The 13,005-nt window shown below is 50.0% G+C and overlaps 1 protein-coding gene across 3 annotated transcripts in view; it reads left to right on the top strand.

Moving 5' to 3' along the window:
* Positions 1–13,005, top strand: part of ELMO1 (engulfment and cell motility 1) — a 392,644-nt gene that overhangs the window by 53,482 nt on the left and 326,157 nt on the right. The window lies entirely within an intron of this gene.

The raw sequence follows: 13,005 nt of genomic DNA, 5'->3' as shown, positions 1-13,005 counted from the left end.
CGCTGAAGTTAATTTTTGATGTATACAGCATAATTTAACTTTGAAGAACAGGTACACACTGAACAGCTCATTGAGACTGCCTAAAGGATATGACTATACAGTTGGCCCTTTACATCCATGGGTTTCATGCCTGGATTCACTTGACCATGGATTGAAAACTTTTTTTTTAATTCCAGAAAGTTCCAAAAAGTGAGACTTGAACTTGTCAGATGCCCAGCAATATGCCAAATCCATGCAAATGAGGTGATGTGTGAGTACACCCTGCAAATACAGGTTGTGTGCAATAGTATGCCATTTTTGTACCAGGAACTTGAGCACAGTGGATTTTGGTATCCAGGGGGGTCCTGGAGCCAATCCTCCTTAGATACTGAGGGATGACTGCACTTCCTTCCTGTACCTTGTAGAAGAATGGACAGTTATGGAAATTGAGGGGCAAAGTAAGGCTATCCTTTGTGAATCTCCTTTTCATCCCTTAGCCTCTGAGTATGATGGGCTTTTCTGCATAGAATTTGGGAATAACTTTCTGGCCACTTTAATAACCTAGGGACCTCACTGGTGCAGAGGTCCCTGTAGCTGGTGGACAGAAGTGAAACCTTCCCTCAGTGGTTCATCTATCAGATATTTCCGAATCAGTGTCGCAGTTGAAATCTTCAGTAAGTTATACAACGATTATTTACTATTTTACCTTTTGCACTTGTGAAACTTGAAATTATTACACAAATTTGGTATCACAACAACACAAGAAGGAGAATGGTCCTTATGGAGACACTTCATGATGTCTCCATCACCTAGGAAAACAGCAGTGGTGAGTTGGCGTCATTTTGGGAATCACTGAGAGAAGAGGGTCTACTATTGAGGAAAGGCGGATTTCAGGTGGTCTGCGTTGATTACCTGGCTGGTTGGTTCTTCAGCTTTCCGCGTTACCTCGGAAGCCACATTTTTGCCTGTGTCTTCACACCAGGTTTGAACTTTGATGATATGATAGCTGAGATCAAAGTTTGGGGCATAAGACAGAATGACTAAGACCATGGAGCAGGGGCGCTTTGGCGGGTCGACAGCCGATGACAGTCCTCTTCTTTCTCTAATGAGGCTTCTCCAGGGATCGGCGTGGAGCAGGTCTGCTGTCCTTTAAGTCCCGAGGCCGCTGTGGTGTTGGCCAGCACTAACAGAGGGAGGTTGGGTACCATCTCTTCCCTGCTGTGCGCTGAAGCTCCCACTTTGCTCTTGCCTTGGACACGTGAACACGACCCCCTGCGGCCAGCCTGGGGATTAATCAGTGTTCACCCGACAGCTCCTTTGAATTCCAGGTGCCCGTTTGAAAGATGCTCCGCTCTGTGAGGTTCACAGCCGTCGGATGCTGTAAGAATGTAGGACCACACCGTGGAGTTGAAAGCACGAAGTGGGAATGTGGTCTCCTTTACAAGTTACTTCAATAAGAGTGGACGTGCTTTTCCACCGATGGGAGTAGACAGGAAGGAAAACTACGATCGCGCTCTCATTCCATGCAGACTCCGATGTAAACCTCTGGGGCCAGAGAGCTTTTTATTCGATAAAGCTGAAAACTTACCTGTATTTCTCAGCTTTCAAGTTATGACAGTCATTTGCAGCTGTCAGATATAAAGATGTTTCGGACACCGCCCAGGGATAATCTCCTACAGGTTCCAAGTGCTAGAATGTGAGAGTTGATAACAACATCCGGAGGCCTGTCAGAAGGTGCTTCTGACCCCGCGTCAATTGCATTCACTTTGTGAGTTCTTTTTCCATCAGGGGTGATGGGATAGGAAAAACCCTCAGCTGTCTTGCACCTGCAAAACAGGAGATGTCCACAAAACACCATTTTCTCCCCTTTCTCAAGCAAAACTTGCTAAATGTTAAGATGGTGAAATGAGAGAAAGAAGAAATCTGGTTTGATGTGAATTTTTCTTACCTTAATTACAAAATGTAAGAATTGTGGGAGAAAAATATCAGGACAGAAATAAAGACCAGATTACAGGGCTAAAGCCTGCATGTCTTATAAACCTCCTGTGTTATATTTTCTATACACTAAAGATTTAAACACACACACACACACACACACACACACACACACGAGAAGTGTCCTTGTCCAATTGGATCAACATTGAGGTGGAAGCAGAAGTGCTCAAGTGTGGTAAAACTTCAGGAGACCTCTGACATAAGCATGTTTCAGCAGGCTAGGCTTTAATCTGATGCTTGAACATGTTCAGTCATAGATTCGGTACTATGTGCAGCAGAATCAGTGTTAGATACCGGCTTTATTAGCGCCCCTGAGTATCCTTGAAGTCTCATATTGGTAAAGGCATAGCAACCGGAGAATTTGATTCCAAGGGAACCTGTACCAAGGGTTCCACTTTGGCTTCCTTCACCGCATAGTGGCTCAGAGATGGGGTGTCTGGGGTGTTTTCTGGCCTTCTGTCGGCAGAGGACTCCTGATGTGCGAGAGACCTGTGGGGGGCGGGGGGGCAGGGTTCTAGTTAGTACTGAACTGAGTGAGGGAGTCATATGTATGGGTGCTGCCTTTTACTTCAAGGAATTGGGAGTGTAACCCCCAAGAGGAGAAGCAACAGAAAAGCTTGTATAAAGGGGCGCCCCAAACCCGCTTTTCAATAGGGAGAACTCTGAAGGAGGGGCCGCTTTGGAAGAAAGTTTCATTTCACATCTGCTGTTGGAGGTGCTTGTGAGATGGCTGAGGAGCCGTATCAAGTAGGAGCTAGATATTTGGGGAAAGAGGGGAGGAAGGGAAGGAGGAAGGAAAAGAGGAAGATTTGGGTTTTGAATCTACATTTAAAATTATATGGGGTGCTCGCTTCGGCAGCACATAAACTAAAATTGGAATGATACAAAGAAAATTAGCATAGCCCCTGGGCAAGGATGACATGCAAATTCGTGAAGTGTTCCTTATTTAAAGTCAAATAAAATATATCTATGGGATTGGATAACATTACCTAGAGAGAGCGTCTAGAGAAAGAGTAGGATGCAGAAATGAGCCCTATGTTAGTTAGGTGTGGCTAAGCTGTGGGTCCATGATGGGTCTGTGTGAAGTCCCACCATTTTGTGGCTGCACCATCTGGGCAGAAACTCGGTCACATTCCCAGCCCCTGAACGAATACTTGGCAGGAAGTAGTACTGTAATACCCAGCAGGAGGTAGTAATTGGTGGGCTTTGTTGAGAATTACAAAATCACTTCCCATTTCCACTCAGTGAGAATTGACCAGCGTCTATAGTCCTGTAACCAGCGCCACAGTCAGGAGTCAGACCATCTTCATCTCTCCGCAGGTTCCCTCGTGCCCTGTGCAGTCAGGCCCCCACCTCCCAGGCCCTGACAACCACCGATACGCTTCCGTCAGTATAGTTCTGCCGGATCCAGAGTCTCGTGTAAATGGAATCATGCCGTACGTGGTCTTGTGCATCTGCCTCCTCTAACTTAGCATAGGGATTGGCAGACTTTCTCTGCAGAGATTCAGACTGTAAATATTTTAGGTTTGCAGGCTTCTTTGCAGGAAGTGCTCAGCCCTGCTGGTTGCCGCAGGGAAGCAGTCTTTGACAGTGTAGAACTGACTGGGTGTAGCTCTGTCCCAATAAAACTTTGTTTATAAAACTAGGCAGAGGGCCGGATTCTGCCAGCGGCTGGTGTGCTGACCCCTGACTTAGCATAATGTCCTGCAGATACGTGTCTGTTGTGTGTAGTAATCCATTCCTTTTATTAGGAGTAGTCTTCTGTTAGGTGGATGGCGTTCCAGAATCTGTTTACCCACTTATCAGGTGTTTCTAGTTCTCGGCTTGTATGAATAATGCAAGTCACTGTGTGGGCATGTGTTTTCATGTCTCTTAGAGTAAATACCTAGGAGTGGAATTGCTGGGTCATGTGGAAAATATATATTTAATATTACAAGAAACTGCCCCCACTGTTTCTTAAAGGAATCCTCCTATTTAACCAACAATGTATAAGAATTCTAGTCTTGCTGAGTTCTTTTTAAAAATAGTTTATTGATTTTTAGAGAGAGGAAGGGAGAGGGAGAGAGAAACATCGATGTGAGAGTGCAACATTGATTAATCGGCCGCATTCTGCACACCCTACTGGGGATCGAGCCCCCAAACCCCACAACCGGGCATGTGCCCTGACCAGGAATCAAACCTGCAAACTTAAATGCATGGGACGACACCCAACCAACTGAGCCACACCAGTCAGGGCTTGCTGAGTTCTTTTAAATGTTAATGGATGTAAATGAATCAACAACAATATATTATTAATAATTCCTGGTGTCAGAGTTTTTTAATGTGACTTTGTTTTATGATCACTTATTCTCTCTTATGGCTTCACCAGATGTTATTAAACCAGGTTCCCATTATGAAACCTTAAGGCTGTTTATACAACTTCCTGTAGAAAACACCGCAGGCTCCACCTGTGCAGAGGGCACTGAGGTCAGCGGGCACTCACTCTTTCATCTTGTCAGTTACTGGCAACCGCAGGTGCCTTTCCTAGTCAGCAGCTCTGGGGTTTGGGTTGAAATCCTTTAGAAATTGGAGGGGCCTGATCTGATGTCACTTTGGGGTAGGTGATCGCCCCACCCCCTCGTGCGTATGCTGGGGAGTACCCTCAGGCCGATGCTGGATTCTTCTGTCGGTCCCCCAGAGTTTTGCGCTGTGGTACGTGGCCAAATTAAGTTTTGCCTGGAAAAATTTTAAGTAGATGTTTGAAATGTCTGTCTCAGTTTTTATTTTTTAAATCTCAGCCAAGTTTCATAAACCTTCACGTGAAGCCGGGTCACTTCCCAGTGAGCTCTCTGGTGCCCGTGTCACTTGATTTGCTGTTTAGGTTCTTCACTCTAATAAACACATTAAGTGCTGGGCCCGCAACCAGAGAGCAGGGTGTCGGCGTGAGTGCTCGTGCCGAGGCCGCGCTCTGCAGGCGGGATGCCAGGCCAGATCATTCCTTGTGGGTGGAAATGAAGTGGTGCTACCTGCTTAAGAAAGAGCCCCTCTGGGAGAGGATCTCCAGGGAGGGGAAGGATAAAGAGATAGAGGCCTGCATCTCCCGGAAGGTAGGGCCCGAGCCGAGGGGTCCTGCAGAGCTGTGTCGCAGCGCCAGGGTCAAGTTCGGGGCCAGTCTCAGCATCACGAGCCTGAAACGCTCCGGCCATGTGATTCTGGTCCTCGGTGTCAGAGTCAGAAGCCAGTTCCTGAGTCACCACTCACTGTTGTTATGTGAGGACAAGATGGGAGGCCAACAGGGATCCATCTTCTTCCTTGTGAACAACATGGGCCGTAAAACACTGGACTTGCCCCGTCACAGAGCTGGTGTTCCCGGCTCTCACTCCGTGCCAGGCCCTGCTCGAAGCACCTTCCATGTCTCAAGGTCAGAGGAAGCTCAGTGCGATGGTTCAGCCCACAGACTTCAGACCAGCTAACTCCCTAGTCAGCCAAGTGAGTGGCTCGTCGGGTCGGTGAGGGCCCTACCAACCCCTGTGTCACAGGGCTGGCGGGAGGCTTGACTGCGTTAATATATGAGAACTGTTCAGCGGGGGCCTGGCACACAGTGAGTTATGGAAGCATTAGCTCTTGCGGTCGTCCTCTTCTTACTCATCTCAGGAAAGCGGCGAGATAGGTGCTGTGGTTTTCCCCATTTCACGGTTGAGTCAATTTCTGCACAGAGAGCAATGTTCCGGAGACCACAAGGCGAGGAGGCAGTGAAACAGGGTCCCGTCTGCGGCTGGCACTGCTTACTCTGCTGCTCCCCCTTTACTAGTAAGAAGAAGGAAGTGGCCCTGCATGGTAGATGTCACCTGCAGGAAAGGGCTGTCTCTGGCACTAGCCTAGTGGCGTGGACTTTCCCCCTGGTCCCTCCGGGCGACTCTACGCACCCCTTCACTCGATGGAGCTCAGCAAATCGGCTGGAGCATCTTCCCTTTGGAGGAGCCCTCGCTCAGTAAATGGCATCACCGTCCGTGTATCCGGTGACGTCAGACAGAAGCCTGCGTGACCTGGACTTCAGCCTCTCCTTCCTCCCCTGTATTCAGTCCATCGTCACTTCCTGCTGATGGTTATTCTTAAAGTAGCTCATCAGTCCTTCACCTTTTTCACCTCTAACGCCAACTCCCCCCTCCCAGCCCGAGCTGCTGCCCCCCTCACTTTCTCACCAAGCTCCCCCCGTCCATCCGTGCCCTGTTCCAGTCTGTCCCCTGCAGGATGAGGTACCATGCAAACCTGGTCACCTTGTGCCCCGGCTGAAACACCACCACCTTCTCATTGCAGTTCAGACCCGTCTGACTCCCAGACCGGTCCTCCTCCTTACCCCGTCTTGCCTCTGTGGAGTCAGGAGCTCTGGGGTGTAATTGAAAAGCTGAACAAAGTTAGACTCTTAGCATCAAGTGGAACCGGGTTTCCTTTGATCGCCTTTATTAAATTCCTGCCGCAGATAATTAGGTCCTAGAGTCTGACCCCATTACCAGCGCCATCAGCAGCACTCAGGCTGTGCACAGAGATGTATAGTGTCTGGCCTGTTTTCTTGGCGAGGCCAAGCATATCGTAATAGAAAAGTGAGAAGATGCATGTCATGGCGGCCTATTCTCATTTTCCCCACAATCTTCGTAACTAATCTAGCTAGGTTTCTCTCTCTCTCTCTCTCTCTCTCTCTCTCTCTCAGCGTTTTAGTATTATTGGCTTGTTTTTGGCATAACTGAGTCCTTAGCCAATATCAGCAGGTTGAGCCCAAGTTTGTTAGAACTGAGCGAAAATGAAAAGAATTAAAATCACCAGCATCCAGTCACTTGCCAAGGGCATTTGAGAAGGCCCTCAGTCAGCAACTCGCCAGCGCTGAGCTGGTAGCCCTTCCTGCTTTCCTCTTACCGGGTTTAGCCTCACCTCTTCCAGGTGTGCTGGCAGGTTGCAGGGAAGCATGGCCAGGGGAAAGTGAAGGGGAAGAGCATTTAAAAAAACCCACCCGAGTGGTCCTCAGGGTGGTGGTAAGCAGATGGGTCATCCGATGCAGTCAGGTACTGCCTTTCCTGTAGAACTGCAGGCCGCCTTCCCCTAGTTCGTACCATGGGTTTATTTTAAATCAACGTGGTAAGACATTTCTAGATTCATGTGAATCTCTACGGAAGAGAAATCCCTTTGTTCATCAACAGCGAACGCTGGCCCCTGGGATCCACTGTTATCTAGGTGTTTGTGTGAAAAACCTGTGCATGCCGATAACGTGTGCCCTGAAAGTATTTTATCTCAAGAAAAATTGGGGCATACCTCTGAGGGAGCCCAGATTAGAAACCCGAAGGAAGAGATTTCTAGCCTACAATCCAGGGAGCTTGACAGGGCCCCCCAAGGTGAGAGATAAGAGAGAAGACTCCACAGGGTTTGTCTTACTGGGAGTTTGTGTCAGAGGCTAAGATATCTGAAACCCAGAGAATGAGGAAAATGCATGTTTTTAATGGAAACTTCCCTGAGAAACACATGGAGGTTCTACTATTTAGAGCCAGGGTAGGACACCTGGGAGAGGGGCTGGTCATCATTGGCCCCTGGGCTCAGAGGACTTTCCTGCGACCCGAGCCTGCAGTCAGGAGAGAACGCGGTGTCTTCGGTTTCATTGGGTTGTCTGATCAGGCAGGTGCGACTCCCCACCTTTGCAATGCAGGTCGCTCCTTCCAGAACCTTAACCCTAACCTTCCTCTTCCACTTCCTCCCAACTCAGTCACTCACCTAGAAACTTGCACTCATTCCTTTCAACCCAGAACAAAAAAGTTCTGCAAATCCATAACATGTCCTTGGACTTCAGGCCAGTTAGGATTTCCTCTGCTCTCATGGCCATTGTCTGTTCCTCTGTCTCATGGCCATTGTCTATTCCTCTGCTCTCATGGCCATTGTCTGTTCCTCTGTCTCATGGCCATTGTCTGTTCTTCTGTCTCATGGCCATTGTCTGTTCCTCTGTCTCATGGCCATTGTCTATTCCTCTGCTCTCATGGCCATTGTCTGTTCCTCTGTCTCATGGCCATTGTCTGTTCCTCTGTCTCATGGCCATTGTCTGTTCCTCTGTCTCATGGCCATTGTCTGTTCCTCTGTCTCATGGCCATTGTCTGTTCCTCTGTCTCATGGCCATTGTCTGTTCCTCTGTCTCATGGCCATTGTCTGTTCCTCTGTCTCATGGCCATTGTCTGTTCCTCTGTCTCATGGCCATTGTCTGTTCCTCTGCTCTCATGACCATTGTCTGTTCCTCTGTCTCATGGCCATTGTCTGTTCCTCTGTCTCATGGCCATTGTCTGTTCCTCTGTCTCATGGCCATTGTCTGTTCCTCTGTCTCATGGCCATTGTCTGTTCCTCTGTCTCCTGGCCATTGTCTGTTCCTCTGTCTCATGGCCATTGTCTGTTCCTCTGTCTCATGGCCATTGTCTGTTCCTCTGTCTCATGGCCATTGTCTGTTCCTCTGTCTCCTGGCCATTGTCTGTTCCTCTGTCTCCTGGCCATTGTCTGTTCCTCTGTCTCATGGCCATTGTCTGTTCCTCTGTCTCATGGCCATTGTCTGTTCCTCTGTCTCATGGCCATTGTCTGTTCCTCTGCTCTCATGGCCATTGTCTGTTCCTCTGTCTCATGGCCATTGTCTGTTCCTCTGTCTCATGGCCATTGTCTGTTCCTCTGTCTCATGGCCATTGTCTGTTCCTCTGCTCTCATGGCCATTGTCTGTTCCTCTGTCTCATGGCCATTGTCTGTTCCTCTGCTCTCATGGCCATTGTCTGTTCCTCTGTCTCATGGCCATTGTCTGTTCCTCTGTCTCATGGCCATTGTCTGTTCCTCTGTCTCATGGCCATTGTCTGTTCCTCTGTCTCATGGCCATTGTCTGTTCCTCTGCTCTCATGGCCATTGTCTGTTCCTCTGCTCTCATGGCCATTGTCTGTTCCTCTGTCTCATGGCCATTGTCTGTTCCTCTGTCTCATGGCCATTGTCTGTTCCTCTGTCTCATGGCCATTGTCTGTTCCTCTGTCTCATGGCCATTGTCTGTTCCTCTGTCTCATGGCCATGGCCATGTTCTGTTATGATGATCAAGGGACAGAGGGTTACCATGCGGTGGGACCTCTGTGTTTCCCTGGAGGAGGCAGGTCCCATGCCTGATAATCCTACATAATAAAGAGGCAATATGCAAATTGACCATCACACCCTCACACAAGATGGCCGCCCCCATGTGGGCACAAGATGGCCAGCAGGGGAGGGCAGTGTGGGCAATCAGGCCGGCAGGGAAGCAGTTAGGCCTCCATCAGACTGGCAGGCAGGCGAGTGGTTGGGAGGCAGCAGTCCCAGATTGGAGAGGGTGCAGGCTGGGCTGAGGGACACCCCTCCCCCCAGTGCATGGGCCTCTAGTTAATAATAATAATAACAACAACAACATTGACACCACAGCTGGCCCTGGTCTAATTGCGTATGTTCAGTCTCCACAACAGTCCCTGGAGAAAGGTTCTGTTGACCCAGTGGGACAGATGAGGACATGGGGGTTGTATGTGCTATGCAGTTTGTCTGGCGTCACAGAGCTGTGGACCTGCAGAGCGGGATTAAGGCCCAGGCAGACATCCGACTCCCACTGCTCCACAAGCCCATGCTCAGCCAGAGGAGGACATTCTCAGGGACCCAAGGAGGGAGAGGGGCAGTGGGGATGCCATCCTGTGCGGGTGCCTGTTGCATCGTGTTGGGCACCGCCCTTCACAGTGACTAACTCTGCTGGCTTTCAGGTGAGAGTCCCGGTGCCACAGCCCAGCACCTGCCTCTGAGGAAGGTCCTCCCTGTACCCTGATGCAGTGGAGCTTCCAGGGTGGCTGTGAGCTGGGCTGCTGCTGGGGAGAGAGGGTAGGGGAGTTGCACGTGTTGTTTTTGCATCAGCCGGTTTGGGAACTTGGAGGGTTTGGCTGGCACGGTGGTGGGAAGGCTCCAGCATTTCCTGTGGCCTGCAGTCTGGGTTCTGAGATAGGGAACTGGCCTGGGCTCCCGCTCCTCCAAGGGGGATGTCAGCACCCCTCAGGGTGACAAGGCTTGCAGGGGGAGGGAGCCCAGGGGAGAGGGGAGGGGGCTGGGAGGAGGGAAGCCTCAGCATTACAACAGCTGGAAAGGAATTTGAAAAGCAAATATCCAAACCCGGAACCAGGAGGGAAGTGTGTGCCTGGGTCTGTGAGATAATGAACTTTCCATTTGAGATGTGACTCCCTCCTCGCAGAGCTCCAGGCAAAGCGGGGCTCTGGTCTCATCTTACTTTGGCCTCCGAGCGCCTCCCTTGCTGGTTCTGGTGATGGGAACAGTGAGCGGCTGCTGGAGGGAGCCCTGGACGTTTCCTGTGCGAGGGATTCTGGATTTTAAAAATGCATTTGTGGCCTGAGTGATTCCTCACCCTTAAAAGAACCTCAGGATTCTCTTTTAAGAGAAGAGTGATTCATTCCCTTGTCTGAGAGAGATTTATTCACGTATTGCTGGCCATGCCATCTGCTCAGGACCCGAGGTGCAGAGGCGAATAAGGTCTGTCACCCGTGTCCCTGGGGAAATCGTAGAAACCTCTGGCAGAAGTTGAGCAGGTGCCCGGTAGGTGCACTGCAAACACTCAGGAAGGGGCAGCTGCTGCTAGCCAGGAGCCATGGGGTCAGGGGGCCCCCCAGGAGCTGGCCCAGGAGACGGGCATTGACCTCTAGGAGAGGGAAAGACCGTCCAGGTAGAGGGCTCACCGTGACCGAAGGCAGGAGGCAGGGGAGGCTGTTGTGCCTGGAAGTGGCAGCAGCTAGGCGAGGAGAGAGGTAGCCAGCCTCCGCCTGGGAGCTCACTCTCCTCCCGGGGCTCACACACACCTGGAGAGTCCCCGGACCAGGCCCATCTGGGGCTGGCCGCCTCTAAGCAGTGCTACCAGCGGCCACTGCAGAAGCACTGCTGGTGATCTGAACGCCTGTTTGCCACGTCTGACTCAGAGCCATTGCCCGTGTCTGTGGGGATGGGCGCAGGGATGCAGTTGGTGGGGAACGGTGCCCTGGAGATGCTCAGAGGCAGGCTGGGCAAGGTTTATGTGCTCTACTCCCCGAGTCACCATGCGGAGATTGAAAGCAAGAGGGGAGACATGCAGATTCCAGCTATCACTGCTACAAATACTCCATTTCTCTCGCTATTGATCTGCGGCCAGTTTGCACAGTAGAAGCTGCAGTTAATTGAATGTTTACTGCCCCATGTGAATTGGAAAGAGTTGCTCAAAAGAAGTGGGCTGCTTTCCTGGAGACGGTCCCACAGATGCAGGTGATAATAATTCAACACAGGCCTAAAGTCAAGCTTTTTCCCCGCCACTTTCCACTGCGCGTTTCTGGCCAAGGCTGTTTGGCAACAATTCTTTTTTCCTGAAAAACCAAGGAGGCAAGTGGTCTCAGTGCATCATTTCCCAAAGTGTATCCCATAAGAAACCAGTGCCACGGACGCATGGTGAGGGAGGTGTTTTCTGGACATGTATATGTGGGAAATATTGTATATTGCACATAAAGATTCCACCGTCTACATATATTATATTAAAGGCCCGGGAAGTCCCATAGTAAAGGAACCTTTCAGAATGTGGAATAGTGATAAAAAACGTACTATGGAAGCTGACAGATGCAGACTTGATAGAGGAGGCACTTAGGCACCAGCAGAGCCTGAACACGGGCCAGGTACGGAATGTCACCTGGGCGGAATGTCCTGGGTGTGTAGCATTGGGCAGAACTGGGAAAACGAGGATTATAGGCAACACCTTACCCCCAGGGTGAGCTTTATTCCCTTAGCATGTTGCTAGTCATGCAGTTAGCAGCCGTGGGCAAACTACGGCCCGCGGGCCGGATCCGGCCCGTTTGAAATGAATAAAACTATTGAAAAAAAAGACCATACCCTTTTATGTAATGATGTTTACTTTGAATTTATATTAGTTCACACAAACACTGCATCCATGCTTTTGTTCTGGCCCTCTGGTCCAGTTTAAGAACCCATTGTGGCCCTCAAGTCAAAAAGTTTGCCCACCCCTGAGTTAGACCCTCTTAGAGTAGGAACAAGGGGCCAGAGAATAGCCTCCTAGGACTCCCATACAAGGTGTAGCACTGCCACCCCTTTAAGCATTAAGGCCTCAGGACAACGAGGTCCTGATCAGCATCAAATAATCTTAGGAACAAAGCCTCAGGTCTGTTGACCACAGAGACAGAGTTCTGGTCAAACTAGAGATAACATCTAGGTCTCAGCTGTGTTTCAGCTCCAGGCCCAGAAAAGCAGCAAAACCAGATGACATGACGCCATGGGTGACATCAGGACCAGATTCAGTGACCATGGACCCCTCCCCTAGCACCGACCAATTAGAGACCAGGACCCTGAAAGGACACACCTGCAAAGCTTATGAATATTCTATTGAGGTCCTTCCCTGACGCCTCCCCTGACACTTCCCCTATGGTACCTGCCTTTGGAAAACAGATAAAAGCTCTTAAGACGAGGGACCCAGCCTGCCAGCTCTGTCTGTCTCAGGAGCATCCCAGCGCCTTGCCCCTCGTCTTCCCTCAGGTGCGTTACCTTTTTCCTAAGCTCCACAGGCCCTTCTTTGCCTCTGGAACTTGTTTCCTGAGTTCATTCGGCCCTGCTGGCTCACTATTTTGACTTCTGTGATTTTCTAAATAAACTTCTTGTGCTGAGTTTATTGTTCTGAATTCTTTCTTAGCTGAGCTGAAGGGCCGAGGTCTAACTCTCCCCTAACAGTCTGAGTCTGGCTGGGCTCCGCGTGTGACTAGCGTCGGGCAAGTTTCGGAATGTCTCTGCAACTCTGTTTCCTTGTCTGGAAGATGGCTTAGGAATGGGACCTGTTTCATAAGGTCACTGTGAAAGCACATAGTGGAGGGACTGGTTAGTCATTTTTAGGTAGTGTGCCTGCCATGCAGGGTTTTACAAGAGACTTGACTGTTGTTGGTTTGCTTTTTGTTTTTGTTTTGCACTAATTAATATGTCAAAGAAGCAGTGTTGGGTGGGAAATGCCAGGCTGAG

The sequence above is a fragment of the Myotis nattereri genome (assembly GCF_964212035.1).
Source record: "Myotis nattereri genome assembly, chromosome: 11".
Classification (NCBI taxonomy): Eukaryota; Metazoa; Chordata; class Mammalia; order Chiroptera; family Vespertilionidae; genus Myotis; species Myotis nattereri.
The sequence above is the reverse complement of the archived record's forward strand: the minus strand, read 5'-3'. Positions and strand labels throughout refer to the sequence as shown.